This window comes from Hyperoodon ampullatus (assembly GCF_949752795.1).
Source record: "Hyperoodon ampullatus genome assembly, chromosome: 18".
In the NCBI taxonomy this organism is placed as follows: domain Eukaryota; kingdom Metazoa; phylum Chordata; class Mammalia; order Artiodactyla; family Ziphiidae; genus Hyperoodon; species Hyperoodon ampullatus.
The window spans coordinates 27062987-27086946 of NC_136931.1; the positions used below are offsets into that span (position 1 = coordinate 27062987).

Consider the following 23960-nt stretch of genomic DNA (forward strand, 5'->3'; position numbering starts at 1 on the left):
CTCCAAACTGATCTGTAGATACAAAGCAATCTCAATCAAAATCCTAGCAGGTATTTTTGTAGAAATTGAGAAGGTAACTCGAATTCATATGAAAATGTAAAGAACCTAGAATAACCAACATAACTTAGAAAAAGAAGAACAAAGTTGAAGGACTAACATACCTGATTTTAAGGCTTTTTTTAAAACTAGAGTAATCAAATCAGCATGGCATTGCCATAAAAACAGGCAAATATAAATAGCAAGTCCAAAAAAAAAAAAACTACACATATATGAACAGCTGATTATTTTACAAAGGCACATAGACAATACAGATAGTATAGCCTTATCAACAGTGCTGTAACAACTAGCAACTCTGGACCTCTGTTCCCAGCAACTGGCTGGGCACCCATGCACTTTACCCGGCTCCCCACTGCTCCCCACCGCTCAGCTCATCCCCCCTGTGTAACTCATTCACGTTGCTCACTCAGCCTCTACAGACAGCTGAGCAGGGGACCCCCCAGGGGACTCTCTCCAGAACTGTGGCCCCCTGGGCCTGCCCTAGCTGCTGCCGTCCTCCCTGCAGGGGCCAGCCCTTGTGATGGGAAAGGCCCTCTGGACTCTGCCTGGGTGCAGACCTGCTGGGTGGCCCATTGACACACAGGGCCAGAAGGCCAGGGCATGGGCAGTGGGTTGTCACATTGGTTCCTCTCCGACCGGCCGGTCCCACTTACAGAGCCTTACCAGAAACTGGACACAAGCCAAGCTTTGGTTAAAGGAGGGGTCCTTACCACAAATGCCCACAGGGTGTAAGCTTAGAAGGTGAACCAGTGGAGAGTTGGGGAGGAGACAACACAGGATGGAAGGGATTGAGGCAAACTAGACAGAAAGTCCCATCCTGGTGGCAGTTGATTCCTGCCCACCCTGACATGAACCAGTATTGTCACAGCCTTGCTTTTTAAGACAGGAATCCAGATTTTTAGATGTAAATGTATGAGTTTTAAGTGTCATCAATGAATCTAAATTAAAATACAAGAAAAGCCACAAGAGGCCAACACCCTGGTTCTGAAGCCACATTCAGCCTCAGAAGCCAGCAGATCCCGGGTTAAACCCTTCAAGGCGTGGGATCAGCTCTGGTCCTGGGTGCCTGTGGGGGCAGCTGTGAGCAGGAGGAGCAGCGGGCGGGGCTTTCTCCCAGGGTGTCTGCAGCAGCCCGACCACAGCTCGGCTTCCCAGCTGCCTCCAGGTGGCGGGGCCGGACCTCCGAAGTCGCTGTTGTCCAGCCCCACCACCCGGAAGCCCCGGTGACGGGACTGCCAGTACCTACCACATACGATGGGGGCAAATATGTCCATGCCTTTGAACTGCTGCTTGGATATGGTCTTGTTGAAGATGAGCCCTCCGAAACTGGGGAGAGACAGCAAACGATTAGAGTGGACGCTTGCCAATCTTCTCCACGCAGACCGCCAATGAGCTGAGCGCTCTCCTGGCTCCCTGGCCCAGCTGGTCTCCCCAGTGCCCTTTGCACCCCACACATGCATTTTCACCTCTGTTCTGAGTCTCCCCAGTTCCAAAAAGCCCATCTGATGATGTCAGCCCACTGAAAACCCAACGAACCCTTTCTGAGGCCACTTAGCTGGCTGGGCTCTGCCAAGTGACAGCCTGCGAGCTGCTCTTCAGCAGAAAGCCGAACCTGCGCAACGTCTCCCGCCCTGCTACCCCCGTTCCCAGAAGCCGCCACCCCAGAACCTGGCCCTACCAGCCCCTGTGGTTTAGCAAAGGCCTGGAGCCCAAGAGCTTCTAGAAGCAAAGACACCTCAACCACAGCCTCCCCTCCCCAAGAGTCAGTCGGGAAAGCACATCAGAAGGGACTGGGGTGGCCCCGGTCAGCGTCCACGAGCAGAAAGGGGCCCCGAGGATGGGTCTGGAAGGCAGAAAGCCTGGGCTCGGCTGGAGGCCCCAGGGCCCTGGGACACTAATCCCTCAGCACTGTAGGTCCCACCAGCGGCCGTGCTGCGGAAACAAGGCGTCCACAGAGCCGTCGCCGCGAGGCCAGCAGAGCGAGGCCAGGCCGGCAAGGGCGTCAGCAACAGGAGAGCAGGGCCCCAGGCGCCGGGGCCGAGGCCGCGGCCGGTGCTCGTCCACTGTCACCAGGCTCTGCTCCTCAGGCCCCCGGTGCTGTGGCCGCCATAAACAGGGCTGCCCCTCGGAATATACGAGGCCCAGGGTTCTCCGGGGAAGAGCGAAGAGCATGGCGAAGGCGCCGCGTCCACGGCTCACCCCACCCAGACCCGGAAGCGTCGCCACATCCTTGCGCCCGTGCGCGCGCGTGCGCGCGCACCTGCTGACGACCATCCTCGGGACTTTCCCACCCGAACTTCAGGATCTTCAAGACGGGCGGGTTCTGCTTGGTGACGAGGACCCCCACAGGGCTCAGGGCCGCGAAGCCAACGCAGACCAGCGTCGACAGATACTGACTGTGTAGGGCGGGGTGGGGGGGTAAAGGGGCGCGTGGCTGGTGGCGCCAGAGCTCACGGAGGGGCCCGGGCTGTGGCATGGGTGGCAGAGCTGAGAGGTGGGTGGGGACTCTGGGCACCGCAGGCCTGAGGAGCAGCTGCTGTCCCCATCAATCTGGTGGGCCGTACCCCGCACGTCTCAGAACCTCTTTCCTATCAGGCGGCTGGAAGGGCTCCTTCCACCTCGGTTCCCGCCACACCCGCCTTTTCTTCTCTTATGTCTTTGTGACTTTCCTGACACACTTCCCTCCTCTGCCTCCTCTCCGCCCCACCTCATCGGTTCCACTTATGGGATCGTGACCGTGGCCAGCACCGCGTTCAGCACCTCGTGTGCCTGACTCTCCTGTTCTCAACGACCCACTCGACCCACTCGGACGGCCCGGCAGGAGGGGGCAGACCAGGATACACGCCCTGCTCCTGAGGCCATCCCAGCGCCTGCGTTTCTCATAGGGCGCGGACCTCGGCCTGCTTTGCATCTACTCCTGTCCCTGTGTCACCTGCTCCAACCGGCGGGAGCCTGGAAGACCGACCTCGACCTGGATCGGCCACCGGAACCTGGGCGCAGGCCGGAGCCTGACACACGGGGCACACGCGGCCGCCTCACCTGACACCCCCCCGCCCCGCCCCGCCTGCCTCCTATGCGCACGCAGAGCGAGTCACCGGCCTCGTGGAGAAATGTCCCCTGACCCCCGGCGCACCCAGAGCAGGCTCGGGGGTGCGCACCCCTCTGCAGAGGCCACAGGCCCAGCGTGCAGGCGTGGCTCTGTGTCCCCTGCCCTTCTCCGCAGGAAACAATTGTGGCCCGTCCTTCTGGCCCACGGGCTCCCGGGAAGCTGCAGGGAAGGACCGGCCGCCATAGGCCATGTGCTCCACGGTGGGCGTCCAGGGCAGGAGGCGGGCCCAGGGGTTCTGCTAGTGTCCGACGCCCTGGAAATGGCAGCCTGGAGAAGTAGGTACTCAGGACCCGTACCCTCCCAGCGCCGTGATACCTGCCTCCCCAGCTGAGGGCTCACCTCGCTTTAGTCAGGACTTACCTGACTGGTGCCAGGCCAGAGACCCGCGAGACCCCAGGGATAATCCACTGTCCAACTGCAAGGACGGGTGACCCAACACGACTCAACGTCTGGTGCATCGAGCGGAGACGTGGGGCTGAGCGCAGAGGAGAGGGAGGGTCTGGGGAGGCCTGAGACTCGAAGTTATTTTGCAAATCAAACTCGATAACTAACCCATGCACAAATCTCCTTTGAAATTATTTTGTTTGAAAAATAAAACAAGGTCATCTTATTTAAAAGAAAGGAAGAAAGAAGAAAAGGAAGGAGGGAGGGAGGGAGGATCTCACAAACAACCTAACTGCACACCTCAAGGAAATAGAAAAAGAAGAACAAACTAAACCTAAAGTTTGGAGAAGGAGGGACTTCCCTGGTGGTCCAGTGGTAAAGAGTCCGCCTTCAATGCAGGGGATGCGGGTTCCATCCCTGGTCAGGGAACTAAAGATCTCACATGCTGTGGGGCAACTAAGCCCACCGGCAACAGCTACTGAGCTCTCCCGCCTCAACTAGAGAGCCTGCGAGCCGCAAACTAAAGAAGCCACGCTCAACAACTAGAGAAGAGAAAACCCGCACTCCACAACTAGAGAGAAGCCCGCGCACCACAATGAAGAGGCCGTGTGCTGCAACGAAAGGTCCCGCATGCCTCAAGGAAGATCCCCGCGTACCGCAACTAAGACCGGAAGCAGCCTAATTAATTAATTAATTAATTAATTATTAAAAAAATAAAGTTAGGAGAAGGAAGAAAATAAAAATGAGGGTGCAGGGCTTCCCTGGTGGCGCAGTGGTTGAGAGTCCACCTGCCGATGCAGGGGACACGGGTTCGTGCCCCGGTCCGGGAAGATCCCACATGCCGCGGAGCGGCTGGTCTCGTGAGCCGTGGCTGCTGAGCCTGCGCGTCCGGAGCCTGTGCTCTGCAACGGGAGAGGCCACAACAGTGAGAGGCCTGCGTACCGCAAAAAAAAAAAAAAAAAAAAAAAAAAAATGAGGGTGGAAATACATGAAATAGATACTAGAAAAACAATAGAAAATATTAATGAAATTACGATCTGGTTTTTTAAAAAGATAAACAAAGTTGACATACCTCTAGGTAGACTAAGAAAAAAAGAGAGACAACTCAAACAAAACTATAAAAGAAAGAAGAGACATTACAACTTATATTATAGAAATGCAAAGGATCTTAAGAGACTACCACGAACATTTATACACCCACAAATTGGACAACCTAGAAGAAGTAGATAAATTCCTGGAAACATATAACCTACCAAGAATGAATAATGAAGAAACGAAATCTGAACAGACCAATAATGAGTAAGGAGGTTGAATCAGTAATCAAAAATCTTCCAACACAGAAAAGTCCAGGACCTGATGGCTTCACTGATTAATTCTACCAAATATTTAAAGAAGAATTAATGTCAATCCTTCTCAAACTCTTCCAAAAATTGAAGGAGAAGGAGCACTTCCAAACTCATCTTACAAGGCCAGCATTACCAAAGCCAGACAAAGACACTACAAGAAAAGAAAATTATAGGTCAATATCCCTGATGAACATAGATGCAAAAATCCTCAAAATACTAGGAAATCAAATTCAACAACACATTAAAAGGATCATACACCATGACCAAGTGAGATTTATCCCTGAATGCAAGGATTGTTCAATATATGCAAATCAGTAAGTGTGGTATACCACATTAACAAAATAAAGGATAAAAATCATAGGATCACCTCACTAGGTGCGGAAAAAGCATTTGACAAAATCCAACATCCATTCATTATAAGAACTCTCAACAAAATGAGTATGGAAGGAACATACCTCAACCTAATAAAGGCCAGGGACTTCCCTGGCGGTCCAGTGGTTAAGACTCTGGGTTTCCACTGCAGGGGGCACAGGTTCGATCCCTGGTCGGGGAACTAAGATCCTGCATGCCATGTGGCACAGCAAAAAAAAAATAATAATAATAACAATAATATAGGCCACATATGACAGCTAACATCATGCTAAATGGTGAAAAACTGAAAACTTTTCCTGTAAGGTCAGGAACAAGACAAGGGTGCCCATTCTCACCACTTTTATTCAATACAGTTATGGAAGTCCTAGCCAGAGCAATTAGGCAGGGAAAAGGGAAAAAGGCATCCAAATTGAAGGGAAGAAGTAAAACTGTCTCTATTTGCTGATGACATGATATATAAAGGAAACCCTAGAGTCTGCCAAAAAACTGTTAGCACTAATATACAAATTCAGTACAGTTGCAAGATACAAAATCATATTCAAACATCAGTTGCATTTCTACCCAGTGGTTTAAAACCTTTTGGCCACATTGGGGCTGTCAGCAGAAAGAAGAGAGAGTAGATGAATCCTTGTTAGAATATGATGAAGAAGATTCAATTCTCTAAAATTCGCAGAAGAATACCTAGAAGGGGGTAGGGGGAACTTCTAAAGTTGTCTTTAAAGCCCCTGTCTCCTGCCTAGCATTTCTAAAAGAACTGAATCTCTTCCTAGGAGAGTGAAGGGCGATTCCAGATGGGAACTGAACACCACGAGTAAATAAGCCTTGACTGTCACTTTATAGATGGTGAGAGGGTAGGTAATGAGGATTTCCTTCCATAGGCTCTCTGACGCCAGCAGCCAAGGCAAAAAGATCCCAGTATCCTCATTTCCAGGGTTCTCTGCCACTGGTCCCTGTCTCATAAATCCAAGAGGAACCAAATCATGTGCCTGCTCTCTCTCTCTCTCTCTCTCTGTCTCTCTCTCTCTCTTTTTTTTGGCCACACGGCTTGCGTGATCTTAGTTCCCCGACCAGGGATCAAACCCGGGCCCTCAGCGGTGAAAGCACAGAGTCCTAACCACTGGACTGCCAGGAAATTCCCTGCACTTTCCATTTAACTGTGACAGAACCCAACGGCCCTCCCCCACTGCACACACACACACACACACACACACCTTTCAGCGTTCATCTGCTTTTCTGACCCATCAGCTACTCCACTCTGAAAAAGTAATGGCAATTATTTTGAAATTTTGGTCAGAAGTCAATGTAGACATACATTCAGGTCACCATCATTGTCACAAAGAGTTACCAGGAGAAACGTAGCGGAGTAACATTTTGAAATATTTAATCTCTATTGTACGTTTTCCCAATTTCACTTCCCAGAAGACAAGCAAATAATTGGTCATGTTACTATTGCCTCAGGAGAAAACAAAGCTAAGTTGAAATTAGACAGATGTTGCAAATCCTCTTGTTATATTTATCTAAATTTTATGCCTCAGGAAGAATAGGGTTCAGAGGTATGGACATGTTAGGGCTATGTAATGGGTAATTTTATGTGTCAATCTGACTGGCCCAATGGATGACAAAATAGCTGGTAAAACATTATTTCTGAGGGGCTTCCCTGGTGGCGCAGTGGTTGAGAGTCTGCCTGCCGATGCAGGGGACATGGGTTCGTGCCCCGGTCCAGGAAGATCCCACATTCCATGGAGCGGCTGGGCCCGTGAGCCGTGGCTGCTGAGCCTGCGCGTCCGGAGCCTGTGCTCCGCAACGGGAGAGGCCACAACAGTGAGATGCCCGTGTACCGCAAAAAAAAAAAAAAAAAAAAAAAAAATTATTTCTGGGTGTGTCTGTGATGCTGTTTCCGGGAGAGATTAGCATTTGGATCAGTAGACTGAGTAAAGATTGCCCTCCCCAATGAGGGTGGGCATCATCCAATCCATTAAGGGCCTGAACAAAAATGTAAAGGAAGGGCAAATTAGCTTTTTGCTTGAGCTTCATCTTCTGCTACCCTCAGACATCAGCACTCTGGTCCTCCCGATATTCGCTTTACTGCAATGGTCTGGAACCTGATCTGCAATCTCTCTGAGGTATGCCTGTATTATTAAAATCTATTTTTTCCTTAAGTAAACACAGTTTGAAGCCAAGCTCAAGGGTTAATAGGCGTTTGTGTAGATGTCCTTAAGTGGCTTGGCATTCTGTAAAGTTTTGGGGTGAACGGGCAGAGCACAGAGGATTTTTAGGGCAGTGAAGGTATTCTGTATGATACCATAATGATGGATACATGTCATTATACCTTTGTCCAAACCCGTAAAATGTACAACTCTAAGAGTGAGCCCTGATGTAAACTATGGACCCTGGATGATTCTGATGAGTCGATGTAGGTTCATCAATTATAACAAATGTTCCACTCTGGTAGGAGATGTTGATCATGGGGGAGGCTATGTGTGTGGGGGTGCAGGGATGATATGGGAAAATGTACCTTCTACTCAATGTTGCTGTGAACCTAAAACTACTCTAAAATAGTCTTAAATAAATAAATATGACATATATTTTACACCAGAATACATCCATTTTTATTCCAATTTATAACTTTTAAAAATTATTTCCTGGTAAAATTGCTTAATTCTCTTCCAAAAGTAAAATGGGGACTGCTCAGACTTTGCAGCGTCCTGCACGGAGTATTCTAGGAAGCTACCACGAGATGGCAGCATCCGCCCACAGACGTTACAGCCAGCCTAGACCATCTCTGCAACAAGGAACTACACATGTTTGAGGAACCCTAGAGGACCTGAGGCCTCACCATCTGTTTAGGGGGAGGCAGGGATGCTGGCTCAGAAAACATCTGGTAGGGGGCAGTCCTCTCCACGCCTCCACGGGTACACACACACTCCTGCCCTCATTCACTCAGAAGGTCCTGTCACAATTCTATACAGTTGTGGCCATTTTAAACACACACACACACACACCACCCAAGATGTCCAAGCCCACAAAAGGCCCCTGACCCACCAAATCTCAAGGTTCAGAGGGCTCTTGCACCTGTTCCTTCCTTTCTATTTTAAACGTAGACGTCACGGGAGATGCAGCACATCAAATAACGATTTCAGTGTCAGGATGCACCAGCCCCCAATGTCAACCAGGTCATCCTCGGTGTGGGTTGCACTCTGCACAGCCAGGACCTGCAGGAAACCACAAACTAAGGAATCTCTGACGTCTGATGAGCACTCCCTGGTACCGTGGAGTAACTTCATTCCCTTTTTTCACTTCAGGTAACTGATTTTCAGTGTGGTTTAGTCACATCTCTATGTTCGTGTACCACTTAGTGGTAGAAGAGAGATCCAAACCCAAATTTGTCTGATTTCAAACCCCCTTTTTTCCACTATCACTTTATTGTAGTGTTTATCTACTTTATTGGAGCTTTTCCTACAATACTGGGTGGGGGGGGAAGAAAACAAGAATATCCGGCTCTCTGAAAAGATTTAGTGTTACTTGGGTTTTTTTTCTTTTTACAAATAGAATCCAATAGAATTAAACAAAGAATTTTGCCAAATGCTGAATGGAAGTTAAATTGTAGTTAAATGGAATGGAATGTGGAATTCTAGTCAACAAGAATTCTCACAGGTATTGCAGAAAAAGTTTTCTGTGACCACGATAGCACCTGAAATGCCTTATCACCACATAAAATTTAAGTTCTATGAAGAATGCCACACTTCTTCTCAAAATGTTCATAAAATAAACTGTGCATTCTTAGTTTGAGGTTAGATGTTATGTAACTCTGACCCAGAAGACTTTTTTCTATGCTACTGCTGGCCACAGGGCCATTATAATCAGTAAATCCATATGGGCTTAAGTCATATTAATAAAAGAATAAAGTAATTATCACACTCTCCTCTGCCTTGGTCAGACCTCTCCCAATGGTGCCAAGTTCTTGTTATGACATTTTATGACAGGTTTTGTCAACCTAAAGAATGGGTTTTGGGGCTTCCCTTGTGGCGCAGTGGTTGAGAGTCCGCCTGCCGATGCAGGGTACACAGGTTCGTGCCCCGGTCCGGGAAGATCCCACATGCCGCGGAGCGGCTGGGCCCGTGAGCCATGGCCTCTGAGCCTGCGCGTCCGGAGCCTGTGCTCTGCAACGGCAGAGGCCACAACAGTGAGAGGCCCGCGTACCGCAAAAAAAAAAAAAAAAAAAAAAAAAAGAATGGGTTTTGATGCTAAAAGTTATTATGACATTTTAGGATGGATTTTGTTAATAAGAGAAGAGAGAGCAGTATGGTCAGGGGCTCCAGGCCAGACATCCCCGGGGGTCCTCAGCTGTTTCTCCTGCCATGAACTGAGGAAGAAATGATTTAATAAGGGGGACATAGCACCTGTACTCAAATATGCAGGGCATTTGTTTTCTGGCTCTGGTGATCAGATGCAGGCCTCTGAACAGAAGGCACACAGATAGAGTTTATCTCATGATAGGGAAGAGTACTGTCACACCGAATGCTGTCCCACAGTGGAATAGGTGGCTTGGGAAAGGCATCAATATCTGATGAACCAGTGAGATCCATAAGCAGAAAATCATTCCATATACGTGATGTACTGTGACAAACTCTAGACGCACAGTGGTGTTTCAGGTAGGCTTTGTCTCTGCCCTCACAGGGGCTTCACAGAGAAGACAGACCAGAAAAAAAAAAAAGTATCTAGTTTTAACTATAAAGTATGAAATGTACTATAATAAGAACAAGAGTGCAAAGGAGCCCATCCAAGGGGCCCCTGCCCCTGTCTCTGAGTACAGAGAAGGATTCCTACAGAAAGAGAATATGAGACTTAAATAGTGAATGAGAATTAACTGAATAAAGAAAATAGAAGAAAGAGAAGATTTTCCCCTGAGAACAATGCTCCTTCCCAAATACAGTTCTCTGTGACCTCCTTCACATATGTGACCTTTATAAACACCAAGGAAAATAGCCCGTTATGTTATCTATTGCTGCATAACAAGCCACCTCAATGTTTTGTGGCTTAAAACAACAACCATGAATAAGCTCATGATTCTGCATCTTGGCTGAACTGACACAGGAATGTCTCCTGGCTCGCCTGGGCTCACTCCTGTGGCTATAATCATCCGATAGCTCCACTGGGATGGACTGGCCAGATGGCCTCAGCTGGGGCACCTTGGTTCTCCTCCACAGCCTCTCACCCTCTGGAAGGCTAGAGACAGAACTTCCTTACTCGGTGGTCTCAGGGCTGCATTCCAAGAGGGCAAAGGAGGACGTCTTAAGGCATCTAGGGGCCCAGGCTCTGGAACTCACATAGCATCATTTCTGCCACATTCTATTGGTCAGAGCATGTCATAAGGCCAATTTGGATTCAAGCAATAGGGAAACAGACTCTTCCTTTTGACAGGAAGAGCTACAAAATACTGTGGCTCTGTTTTTCAATCTACCATAAGTATGGTGAGAAAACCCAAAGTGGAAGGAATTAGGGAAGATTCCAGAGAAGAGATGGAGCTTGAGCTCGGTCTTAAAGGATGAGTAAGATTTTGTCGAGGAGAGCAGGAGGAGTGCATAGCATTACAATGACGTGGAGGTGCCAGAGAACACAGGTGACCTGTTTGAAAAAGAACACAGGGATTGGCTCAGGGGACAAAATTGTGGGGAAAGACCCATCAGGAGAAGAGCATCATCACACCTAGCACTGTCCCACATGCCATTTGGCTGCTCATGATACGATTAATAAATACTGACTGTGTCCAATCAAGGACAAGATCATGAAAGCCTCTATGGTAGATACAGGAGTTTGCCAAGAGATTTTTTTTTTTTTTTTTTTTTTTTTGCGGTACGCGGGCCTCTCACTGTTGTGGCCTCTCCCATTGCAGAGCACAGGCTCCAGACGTGCAGGCTCAGCGACCATGGCTCACGGGCCCAGCCGTTTCGTGGCATGTGGGATCTTCCCGGACCGGGGCATGAACCCGTGTCCCCTGCATCGGCAGGTAGACTCTTAACCACTGAGCCACCAGGGAAGCCCCCAAGAGAATATGTTTAATCAGGGGAGTTAGGCAATGAGAATTTTCCTTGCATATCCGAGATGTCGTTTCATAGACACTGCATAAATTAGCATCCAAACTATTTTGTTCCTGTGGATCTGGTCAAGACCTTTAATCATGTATACTTTCTGTGGCCCCTGACTTGATTATCTGTGTGAATTTTGGATCTTTGTTTTGATCATGTCAATTCACTCACAGTAGAGGAGAGATGTAATATCCTCAGCAAGCTGCAGAGACCCCATCTGACATGAAAATGGACACTGAAACAAGAGGACCATGATGAGAGCAGGTATGAAGGCATATGGCTAACATCTAATCCAACACACATTATCTCCCTCCAGTTGGATTCACACAAGATTTCTTTTTTTTTTGCCTCAGTCAGTAGAAAGGAGACATTTTATTGCTAAAAAGGCTGGAGAGAGAAAGAAGTGAGATTGAAATTCTGGAACTAATCAACTTTGGCAAAGCCATAATAGTGGTAACTTGCGACTACAGTGGTAGATTGCCCAGGGTCACATGGATCAAATGATTTAAGCCACTAAGAACACAGAATAAACATTTGCTCGTATCTGTGGTTGCTCTGTGAGCACGACCTTACATGACTTACGATGAAAGTGTAGTCATAAAAGACCACATATTATTATTGTATGATTCCTTTTACATGAAAGGCCCAGAGGAGGCAAATACATAAAGACAGGAAGTAGATTAATGGTTGCCTATTACTGTGAGGAGTGAGGAGAAATGGAGGGTAGCTGCTAAAGGACACAGGGTTTCTTTGGGGGATGATAAAATGTTCAAAATTTGATTGTGTAACGGAGCAGGACCCTATGGGGCCTTCCTGGGACAGATCCTCCCCCCCACTCCCCACCATGTGCTCTGCCTGCCTCTTTTTTTAAAAAATATTTATTTATTTGGCTGCACTCGATCTTAGTTGCAGCAGGGTCTTAGTTGCAGCACGCGAGATCTTTAGTTGATCTTTAGTTGCGGCATGTGGGATCTAGTTCCCTGACCAGGGATCGAACCCAGGCCCCCTGCATTGGGACCGTGGAGTCTTAGCCACTGGACCACCAGGGAAGTCCCCTGCCTGCCTCTTGTTTGTAGAAAAACTTTAGCCTCCTAGGGCTTTCCCAAGTTCCAAAGAATAAATTTAATCAGAGAAGTGAGAAAATGCAGGAACAAAGGAAAGCAGTCAAGCAAGACAAAATAATAATAGTTTAGCCATTACACAAAGTCAAGGCCCTTCCGTTCCTCTTCAAGGGCTATAGATAATCTTCTGAGCCAAATCCTTTGAGCTGTTTTACAGATACTGAAACCCCCACCAGGTGGGAGAAGTTAACTGCATGCTGCCCACAAGCATGTAGACCCCAGACCAGCTGGAACCAGAAGGCTGATGAGGCTGACGCCCCGTTACCTCACCATCAACCAATCAGAAGAATGTCCATGAACTGATCACATACCCTGCAACCCTCTCCCACACTCTATCTTTAAAAATCTTTCTCTGAAAGCCTTTGGGGAGTTCAGGCCTTCTGAGCATTAGGTGCCTGGACCCCTTTCTTGGTTGGCCCTGCAGTAAACGCTGCACTTTCCTTCACCACAACTCGGTGTCAGTAGATGGGCTTTACTGTGTGCAGCTGAGCAGACCCAAGTTTGGTTTGGTAACAATTGTGGTGATGGTTATAAAACTCTGTGAATACATTAAAAATCATTGAATTGTACACTTTAAGTGGGTGAATGTATGGTATGTGAATGATATATCAATAAAGCTTTTCCAAAAAACTAAGTTAAAGAATAAACTCTTTTCACGCAAATCCTGTCATTTGGAGGCTGGCTGGCAACCATCCTCTAATCTAACCTTTATTCTCAGAAAGTCTTTTCAAAATCAAGGAGGAGATATGGGACTTCCCTGATGGTAAAGTAGTTAAGACTCTGCACTTCCACTGCAGGGGGCACAGGTTCGATCCCTGGTCGGGGAACTAGGATCCCACATGCTGCATGGTGTAGCCAAAAAAACCCCAAAAAAGCAAAAAACAAGGGGAGATATATTCTCAAGGCAAAAATGAGTATAATATCTTCTGCTTCCTAATGGTGCCCTTTGTTTGTTTAGCCCAAAGGGAGCATCTATATAAATGCAGGTCAAGAATCCAAGAACTTGATAACTATCAGCTGGAATTTATATCATCCAATTAATCTCAATGCTAGCAAAAACTACTGTCTTGTTTTGTTTTGTGGGGAGAAGTAAAATCTCTTGGAGGTGGGAAGAGTTAAGACCTGTTGATTCAATGCATTTTGTGTTAGGTTTGCAAGACAGTGATGACACGTTCCTGGGCCTCAGGTTGACTATATTTTGCTAAAATAGGAAGGAATCCCTCAGGAACACACAGGTCTGGGGCTACTTGTGCTGCAGGGTGGATTCATCACTAAATTATCTTTCTAACAAAGGCAAATTACCTCCTATGTTGTACAAGACCCCGAAGACATTAGACGAATGAATCTAATGTCCAGCCAAGACTTGAGCTGAGAGTCAGCAGGATGGCACCTGCCAGAGGAGCCTCTTGAGTGGTCTACACAGACAAAGGTGAGCATCAGCAACCGTGATCACATGTACCCCTTGGGAGGGCTTTCACACACCATGTTCTTATGTGATACTCTTCTCAGTCATTGCCAGGAATGATTTTAATTACATTTATCTGCATATGAGGAAACTGATGTTCAGAAACATCAGAATCACATAGTGGACAGGGCTTAGCTTTTGTAGACACAGAGCTCTTTGTTCAAATGCCTTAAATACAACGTATTAGCCCAATGACTTTTGGCAAGTTTTTACACCTCAGTTTCAGTTGCCTCATCTTTATAGTGATGATGATAATGCCTCTCTCATAGGCTTGTAAGAACTAGAGGAGAATTTATTCACACAAGCACATACACACATATGCACATATACACATACATGCACATGCACACACATACATACACACAGAATGTCTGGCGCTTCTAAAGAGTTTAGCAAGTGGTTATTAAACTGTGGCCTCTGGAGTCTAACCACTTGGGTTAAAACGCCAGGCCTGCTATTTGCCAAAGCTAACAAATGCAAGAAGCTTGGCTTCTCTGTGCCACATTTTCTTATCTATAAAATGAGGACAATAATAGCAGCTGACCCACAAGTTTGTTGTAAAATTTTAAGATGATAAAAAGCATATAAAGTCCATAACAAATAGTCAATAAATGATGGAGACAAAGAGTTAATGATTAAAAGTAGTGATTATCTTAACTCTGAAACAATTTGTTCTGGGTCACATAACAGGTAAGGTGAAAGTGGGCTCCAATTCTAGGTCTTCTGACTTTAAATACTGATATTTTTCCATTACTAGAGAAGACCACAAAGTCAAGAGAAAGGGTGTGAAATATTTTCAGATCCCAAAGGGTCTTCGGTGGCAGAAAGGACATCAGCAACATTCAAGAAACAATAAACTCTTCTTAAAAAATAGAATAGAAGGGAACACTTCCTAACTCATTGGATAAGGCCAATATTGTTGCAGCGATTCCAAAGCTAGATAAAGACATGACAGAAAAAGAAAACTACAGACCAATCTCCTTTATGAATATGGACACAAAATCCTCAACAAAATACTAGCAAAGTGAATCCAAAAGCATATAAAAATAATTGTATATACTATAACCAAGTGAGATTTATCCCAGGAATATAAGATCAGTTTAGGATACAAAAACCAGTCAAAATTATATACCATATATAGAATAAAAACAAAAACCACATAAACATCTCAATAGATACATAAAAAGCATCTGAAAAATCCAACACCCTTTCATGATAAAAACATTCAACAAACCAGGAATAGAAGGGAACTTACTTCTTCAACCTGATAAAGGACATCTGTGAAAAACCCATAGCCAATATCATACTTAATGTTGAAAGACTGAATGCTTTCCCCCTAAGGTCAAGAACAAGACAAGAATGTCCACTTATATTCAACATTGTACTGGAGGTACAACATCGTACCAGGGCAATTAGGCAAGGAAAAGAAATAAAGACATCCAGATCAGAAAGGAACAAGTAAAATTATCTCTGTTTGCAGATGACATGATCTTACATATAGAAAACCTCAAAGAATCTGTTTAAAAACTATGAGCTAATAAACAAGTTCAGCAAGTTGAAGGAAACAAGATCAAGATATAAAAAGTAGTTGTATTTCTATACACTAGCAGTAAACAATCCAAAAATAAAACTGAGAAAAAAATTCTACTTGTAATAGCACCCAACAGAATAAAATACTTAGAAATAAATTTAACTGAATAAGTGCAACACCTATACACTGAAAACTACAAAACACTGTTGAAATTTAAGATCTAAATAAACAGAAAGAAATCACATGTTCCTGGATTAGGAGAATCAATATTGTTCAGAGAGCAATATTCCCCAAACAAATCTACCTGTTCAACACAAGCCCTACCAAAATTCAGCTGGCTTCTTTGCAGCAATTGACAAGCTGATCCTAAAATTCACATGGAAATTTAAGGCACCCAGAATCCCCAAAACAATCTTGAAAGAGAACAAAGTTGGACTTTTTAAGAACTCACACTTAATTTCAAAACTTACTTCTAAACCACAGTAATGAAACAGGAGGGAAGGGGGCAGGGCACAACCTTTAAAAGAGTGACATAGCCCAAGGACACGACATAAACCGATTAGACCAAACAGGTCCAAAATGGTGGACCAGTCGACTTCCACTAGACCTTGAGTCTCAGGATAGCTCATTGTAACACATCAGCAAGCTAAATGACACATCCACAGGTGCCATGACAGTTCCAAGACCTACCATTAAGGTCAAAAAGTGGGTGGTGGTCCAATTTCCGGAAATTCCCACCCCTTCCCCAAAATAGCTGGAATACTCTTCCCACTCATTAGCCTATGAAATTACCCATGCCTATAAAAACAGACAACCCAGACTTCCCTGGTGGCGCAGTGGTTAAGAATCTGCCTGCCACAGGTTCGAGCCCTGGTCCGGGAAGATCCCACATGCTGTGGAGCAACTAAGCCCATGCACCACAACTACTGAGCCTGCGCTCTAGAGCCCGCGAGCCACAACTACTGAGCCCGTGTGCCACAACTACTGAAGCCCATGTGCCTAGAGCCCGTGCTCCGCAACAAGAGAAGTCACCGCAATGAGAAACCCACGCACTGCAAGGAGAGTAGCCCCCGCTCGCCACAACTAGAGAAAGCCCGCGTGCAGCAACGAAGACCCAATGCAGCCAAAAATAAATAAATTAATTAATTAATTAATTAATAATTTAAAAAAAACACTGACAACCCCATACCCTGGGGCCACACTGACCTTCTATGATGGCCCACACTCTGTCTATGGAGCGTGTTTCTCTCTAAATAAATCCACTTCTTACCTATCACTTTGTCTCTCACTGAATTCTTTCTGTGATGAGACATCAAAAACCTGAGCTTCATTAAGTCCTGAGACCAGGTGTGTGATCTCAGTGAAAAGACTTTGGGTTCAGGGACTTCCCTGGTGGCTCAGTGGTTAAGAATCTGCCTGCCAGCCACTATGGAGAACAGTATGGAGGTTCCTTAAAAAACTAAAAATAGAATTACCATATGATCCAGCAATCCCACTACTGGGCATATACCCAGAGAAAACCATAATTCAAAAAGACACATGCACCCCAATGTTCATTGCAGCACTATTTACAATAGCCAGGTCATGGAAGCAACCTAAATGCCCATCAACAGACGAATGCATAAAGAAGGTGTGGTACATATATACAATGGAATATTACTCAGCCATAAAAAGGAACAAAATTGGGTCATTTGTAGAGATGTGGATGAATCTAGAGACTGTCATACAGAGTGAAGTAAGTCAGAAAGAGAAAAACAAATATTGCATATTAACGCATATATGTGGAACCTAGAAAAATGGTACAGATGAACCGGTTTGCAGGGCAGAAATTGAGACACAGAAGAAGAGAAAAGACATATGGACACCAAGGGGGGAAAGAGGCGGGGGTGGTGGTGGTGGTTGTGATGAACTGGGTGATTGGGATTGACATGTATACACTGATGTGTATAAAATGAATGACTAACAAGAACCTGCTATATAAATAAATTAATTTAATTTAATTTAATTTAAAAAAAAAGAATCTGCCTGCCAATGCAGGGGACACGGGTTCGAGCCCCGGTCCAGGAAGATCTCATATGTCACGGAGCAACTAAGCCTGTGTGCCACAACTACTGAGCCTGCGCTCTAGAACCCACAAGCCACAACTACTGAGCCCATGTGCTGCAACTACTGAAGCCTGTGCTCTGCAACAAGAGAAGCCACTGCAATGAGAAGCCCGTGCACTGCAATGAAGAGTAGCCCCAGCTCACTGCAACTAGAGAAAGACTGCGCGTAGCAACAAAAACCCAATGCAGCCAAAAATAAATAAAATTTAAAAAAAAAAGACTGTGGGTTCAAGTCCCAATCTGAGTTGCATGGTTTCAGTGAGGTACTGACATAAAGACAGACATATAGATCAACGGAATAGAATTAAGAGTCCAGAAATAAATCCATACATCTATGGTCAATTGTTCTTTCAACAAGGATACCAAGACCATTCACTGGGGAAAGAATAGTCTTTTTAGTAAACGATGCTGGAATATCTGGATAGCCACATGCTGAAGAATAAAGCTGGACCCCTACCACATACCATATACAAAAATTAACTCAAAATGGATCAAAGGTCTAAATGTAAGAGCCAAGACCATAAAACTCTTAAAAGAAAACATAAGGCCAGCGTGGGAGGGCTTCCTTATGGCTAGAATGGGAGCTCTCAGGCTTTGACCAGATTTACAATGGAGCTATGTTACAAGACCAATGCAGTCTATTTTGTGCAGGATAGTTGTGCAAAAACTGTGTTGGTCATGTGACTGAGTCACAGAGCTATTGCAGCTGGTTGTGTATGGCAGGAATCATTTTCATCTCAGTTTTGATAGAGGGTTTTCTGCCATGATCACAAGGCACTCATACCTTGATCCATCCCTTTTCCCCTATCATTATCTATTTTCAGGAAAGTATATAAAGGTGGTCATTTATATCTTAACCTTCACCTAGGTCATTCATTCATCCATTCATTTATTTATTTTCCTAGTGCTTTCAATAGCCCAAGGTCAAATAATTTACATATTAAGCTTCAATTTCCTTATCCTTGTTAGGAGACAAGTCTCCCCAGACTTCTCACTTTCTGCAAGGTCTGGGCCTTCTAAACAAGATATGTTTGAATGGCAAACAGCTTTGGAAGCTAGAGACATGTATCTCATGAGATATTTGGAGATTATCTCTCTAGAGATATCACAAGGTAATAAAGATAAGACTTTTCCTTCCCTCTCCCCCGGTGGAAACTTGCTTACATTCCATAAGTAATCTCTCTCTCCACAGGGGAAGATGGACAGATCACCAGTTTCCTAATTTCAGGGTTCCTCTCCCATGGGGCACCCCTCTGCCTGAGCAGGTAACCTCTAGCCTTCATCACCTTTCCCCATGGAGCGTGGGGCAAAGGGAAACGCTGCCCTGGCAGCTGTTTTGGCTGTGAGTACTAAACCATCTGTGTCTCTGACCCAGGGGTCTCATGTCTGCTGTAAGTATATAAAAACTGTAACAGGCTAACTCATAAGCTTACAAGTAAGGTAAAATCCCAGACTTTTCTCAATTTCTGACTTAAAATTTTGTAAAATGGATAATACCAGAACCAACACTTTAGAGTTTGCATCAAGACCATATGAAATAATGCATGTAAACACTTAGCTATTATTAGTCAGTCACTGTGCCTTACTATATTTATTAATTACTCTACTGGAGACACAAAATTAAGTACTAGGGACACAGTAGGAAGCAATAAAGGGATTTGCTTCTTAGATTTCTGTCTGAAAACCTGAGTTTGAGTCCTGGTTATGCATTAACCAGTTTTGTTAGGACAGTCACCAGAGCCTTTGTATTCTCATTTGTAAAATTAGAATATTGGAAGAGGTCAACATGTAAAAGATTTATTCCAAGGAACATTAGACTCATGAGATTATTCTTGGGGGAAAAAAGGCGTTCCATGGACACAAAAGTCAGGGAAACTTTGCATCTTATATATCTCCCCTAGAAATCTATAATGCATATAGTAAAAACACTGAGAAGCCCTCAGAAAGGAAACCTGTTTAATTTGAATGAAGCCACAGTTTCCAAAAGTCATTTGACCACAGGACCCTTTTTCCTCATGACAGCAAATTAGCATCCCATGGATCATATCATAGGAAATACTAAACTAGGTGATCTAAGTTTCTCCAATGTTAACAATCTTCTGTCTCTCTGCCATCATTACCTACATCTAATGTTTCTTTCTGTAATTTCAGACTCAGGTGTGAGTGGGGATGGTCTTCGTGTTGACAGGGGCCACATCTGTCACTTCTAAGTCACAGGGCATAAGCAACTGACAGGTCAGTATTTACACAGAGCCACACCAGTAAAATATACACCCATCGCCAAGTGCACAAAAACAATGATATTGGAAGTTTGTAAACGAGCTTCCCAACATACTTATTGCCACCAACACCTTGTTTTCCACTGTTCCCAGGAAGCCTTTTCTTTAATAATCAGATGGAAAGAAAAGCTTGGAACCAGAAGGCGCTTTTTTTTCTGCCTTCTAAACAGCTAAACCCAATAAGAGTAATGGTCTAGAACCTGGAAGATTTGGATTCTAATTCTGCCAACCCATGAACTCACTTTTGATTTGAAGCAAGTCATCTTCCATATCGAATCCTGCATTTTCCATCTGGAAAGTGAGGGAGTTAAGTGAGGTGGTCCCTGTGTTCTCACCCAGTTTGAGAATGTTGTTTCATTCTAAGTAAATGGCATCTAAAGGCAGTTTTGATCCAGCAACTCCATGGTTTGGCCGTATAGCCTTCGGTAGTGGCCATCTGGTGCAATGGAGTGTGTAGCAACCTCTATACCCTCCAACAAGCAATAGCTGGAGATGGGAACATCTCAAGCCCATCTGGGTCTTTTTAAGGAGGCGACACCACACCCCTCACGGTCAGTGCCCACACTGAGGTTACCCTCACTCTTTGGGACATGCTCTCTCCAGCTTTGGGGACAATCTGTGTCCACTGAATCAATGGCTTGGACTATTGCGATCCTCATATTTTCTTTCTTTTTTAATAATTAAAAAATCAACAAGAACCCTCATTTAAGTTATGCTAAGGGGTTTACTTCAACCCAAAAAATCTATGAGAGCTATACCTGGGCCTGGAAGTGGAGCCAGACACGATAGCTTAGATTAAGGCAGGAGAATAGCTTCAAGTGTGAAGTTAAAGTTTGTTCTTTGTGTGTGTGTGTGTGTGTGTACACGCCTATCTGTCTGTCATGATTCAAGCATAACTTAGCTGGGAGAACTAAGTGCTGTGAATACGCACACTGTCTTCTATTTTTCCAAACTGTGCTTAGGAGAAGCTCAAATCCTGTTAACTATTGAGCACAGGGAACATCTCCCCAGTGCAGCCGCTAGCCTTGGCTTTGAGGTTGCTGACTGCACCCCTCTCCCTGCCCTTCCTGTTGTCAGCTGAGTGAGGTCTGGGGCTTGTCTGAATCTCCTCACCTGGTCAGAACCACACAGTTGCAGGAAGAGGAACACTGAAGACTTCGTTGGCTCTGAATTTACTAATCTGTGACCTTGAGCCAGGCATGTGACTCTATGGGTCTCAGATACTTTCTTATTCTGTACAAAAGGTCTGATAACCCTGCCATGAAAACATCAGGCTGATGGTGGGACACCTCTTGCCCCTCCCCAATTTGTGCTGTAATATCTGAGACCACCTTGACTTTGTCTGACTATCTGCAGCTCGTTCTCTGATGTCTTCCAGTCTTGACAAGTGCTGCCCTTTCATCCTGGTAACATCCTTTCTTTTTTGCTTAATAAACTTGTACTCATTCTTCTAGGATCAAGTCAAGTGTTTCCTCCTCCAGGTGTATTTTTTACATACATTTTTAAAATTTAAGTATAGTTGATTTACAATATTAATATTAGATTCAGGTGTACAACATTGTGATACCATATTTTTATACTCCATTTAAATTACAAAACAATGGATATATTTCCCTGTGCTGTACAACATATCCTTATTGCTTATTTATTTTATACATAGTAGTTTATACCTCTTAATCCCCACCGCTCTCTCTCCCCTCTCCCTTCACTCTTCCCACTTGTAACCATTAGTTTGTTCTCTATATCTGTGAGTCTGTTTCTGTTTTGTTATATACATTCATTGTTTTATTTTTTTAGATTCCACATATAAGTGATAATATAGAGTATTTGTCATTCTCTGACTTATTTCACTAACCATGATATCCTCTAGGTCCATCCACATTGTTGCAAATGGAAGAATTTCATTCTTTTTATGGCTGAATAATATTCTAGTATATAAATACCGCATCTTGTTTATCCATTCATCAGTTGATGGACACTTAGGTTGCTTCCATATTTTGGCTATTGTAAATAATGTTTCTATGAACATTGAGGTGCATGTATCTTTTCAAATTTGTTTTTGTTTCTTCATTTTCTTTCAATTCCAGCAGTGGAATTGCTGGATCATGTGGTAATTCTATTTTTAGTTTTTTAAGGAACCTCCATACTGTTTTCCATAATGGCTGCACCAATTTACAATCCTACCAACAGTGTACTAGGGCTCCCTTTTCTCCACATCCTCACCATTTGTTATTTGTAGACTTTTTGATGATAGCCATTCTGACAGGTATAAGATGATACCTCATTGTGGTTTTGGTTTCCATTTATCTAATGATTAGTGATGTTGAGTATTTTTTCATGTGCCTATTGGCCATCTGCATATCTTCTTTGGAAAACCCAGGTGGTTTTTCTTGACATCCCAGGTTGGGTGTCTCCGTTTTGCACTCCTCTGGCAGTGGCATCTGCATTTACATTTATACTTAGAGAACGCCAATTCACAGTTCTGCCCTTCAAGATGCTCACAGTCTTATGGCAGATGCTGCATATTCTTTTATAATTGCCCTTTTTTGCAATGTCCTCCTAGGGTGGTGATATGTTTTAGAAGGATCCTGCTAGCTGCTGGAAGGGGAATTTCTTGAGGGGCAAGACGGAGTCCAACAGTCCAATGAGAGGAGGGGTTTCTGGTGTGACCCAAGAGAGGACTATGATGATGTGACCACGTGGATGAGAAGCAGGTGGCTTCTACTTCCTGTGGTAATGAGAGCTGGGCCTGAATCCCAGCTCAGCCCCTCCCTGGCTATAGACTTTGGGCACCAACTTCTTGGCATCATTGTGAGGAATAAATGAGGGAATAAATATTTAGTAGTAGTAGTATTAGTAGTATTCCAGACATATTCTGGAGGTCAACTGGGGAATGTGGGAGGGGATGGAGAGCTGGATCAAGGATGACTCTTGGATTTCTGGCAATGGGGTAGGTAAGTCAGACATGACTCAACACGGAGCATGTCAGGTCATGGTGGGAGGGCATATTTGGGAATTGTGGGTGCAATAAGTTCAGGCCTTCACATCTCAGCCCTGGCTCGCTCTGAATCGTGGTCCTCACCCCCATGGGCAGGGCAGGGTGGATCCAGCATAGGCAGCCAGAGGGACAGAACTGATTAGAAAAAACAACGGGCCAACTACCTGAAAGGCTAGACCCTATCAAAGGTGCTCTGTGTGGCCCTGGGTAATTCACCTTACTGGCTGGGGACTGAGCTCATACATATGTGAATGAGGGAGACAACTGGGCCCAGCCCTGGCCTCCCAGACACCGAGCCGTGAAGTACAGACGACAGTGATGTTGAAACACCTCCTCTTCCTTCAAGATCCACTCACGTGTCACCTCCTCGTCACCTCTCCTAGTTCCCCAGCCAGAAGCAACCCCTCTCCACTCTGGGCTCCTAGAACCTCCACACTATGGGCACTTACTTATTTACACCCACCTCACAGCTTCCACACAAAATGGCATACACAGGCCATGCGCTGCCATGTCTGCTGCTCCTCCTCCCTGCAAGTGGCCAGCATAAGCCCAGGTCTGGCCCAGAACCCAGAGCTAGTCATGATCCCAGCTGACAGGGGAATTAGTGTCCTTCAGGTGAAGCGTCTGAATGTGAAGCACACCACAGGGAACACAGGGAAATCAAGACACACCCAGGGGTTGCACACGGGGAGCCACAGATGGACAACATTAACAAAGGATTTTAAAAAAATCATTTATTAAAATCCTTAGTTATCAGGTGGAGGTGGGTGGCTTTTCCAGAGTAATTTTACACACACAGATAAGTGTTTGGAGACATTCTGTGAGCCAGTGGGAGAGGTTTCCAGAGGGTCCACCAGCCAAAGACCAGTACATTCTGTGGCGGCTCTGAAGATGCTCTCTGACCATGAGGAGGGGCAGAGACACCAGAAACTACCCCCCACACACACACACCCCATCTCCTGCTAGCAGGAGTGCCTGCACTCAGGCCTCCCCCAAGCTCTTTTTCCAAGGCTGTGCATTTCCCTAGGGCAGGCTGGGCATGGAGGACTAGGGTTGAGGGGATATAAAAGGCCCCAGTCCGTCCAAAGAAAGGGCTGCTTCTTCAGA

General features: G+C 45.3%; 1 long non-coding RNA gene across 1 annotated transcript in view; it reads right to left on the reverse strand.

Moving 5' to 3' along the window:
* The window catches only part of LOC307067104, a 27668-nt gene continuing 3708 nt past the window's right edge, over positions 1-23960 (reverse strand). The window contains exons 2-3 of the long non-coding RNA XR_013811408.1: positions 1304-1383; positions 1-12 (exon numbers count right to left, since the gene is read on the reverse strand). This is a non-coding gene — a long non-coding RNA (uncharacterized lncRNA). The remainder of the gene's footprint in view (positions 13-1303; positions 1384-23960) is intronic.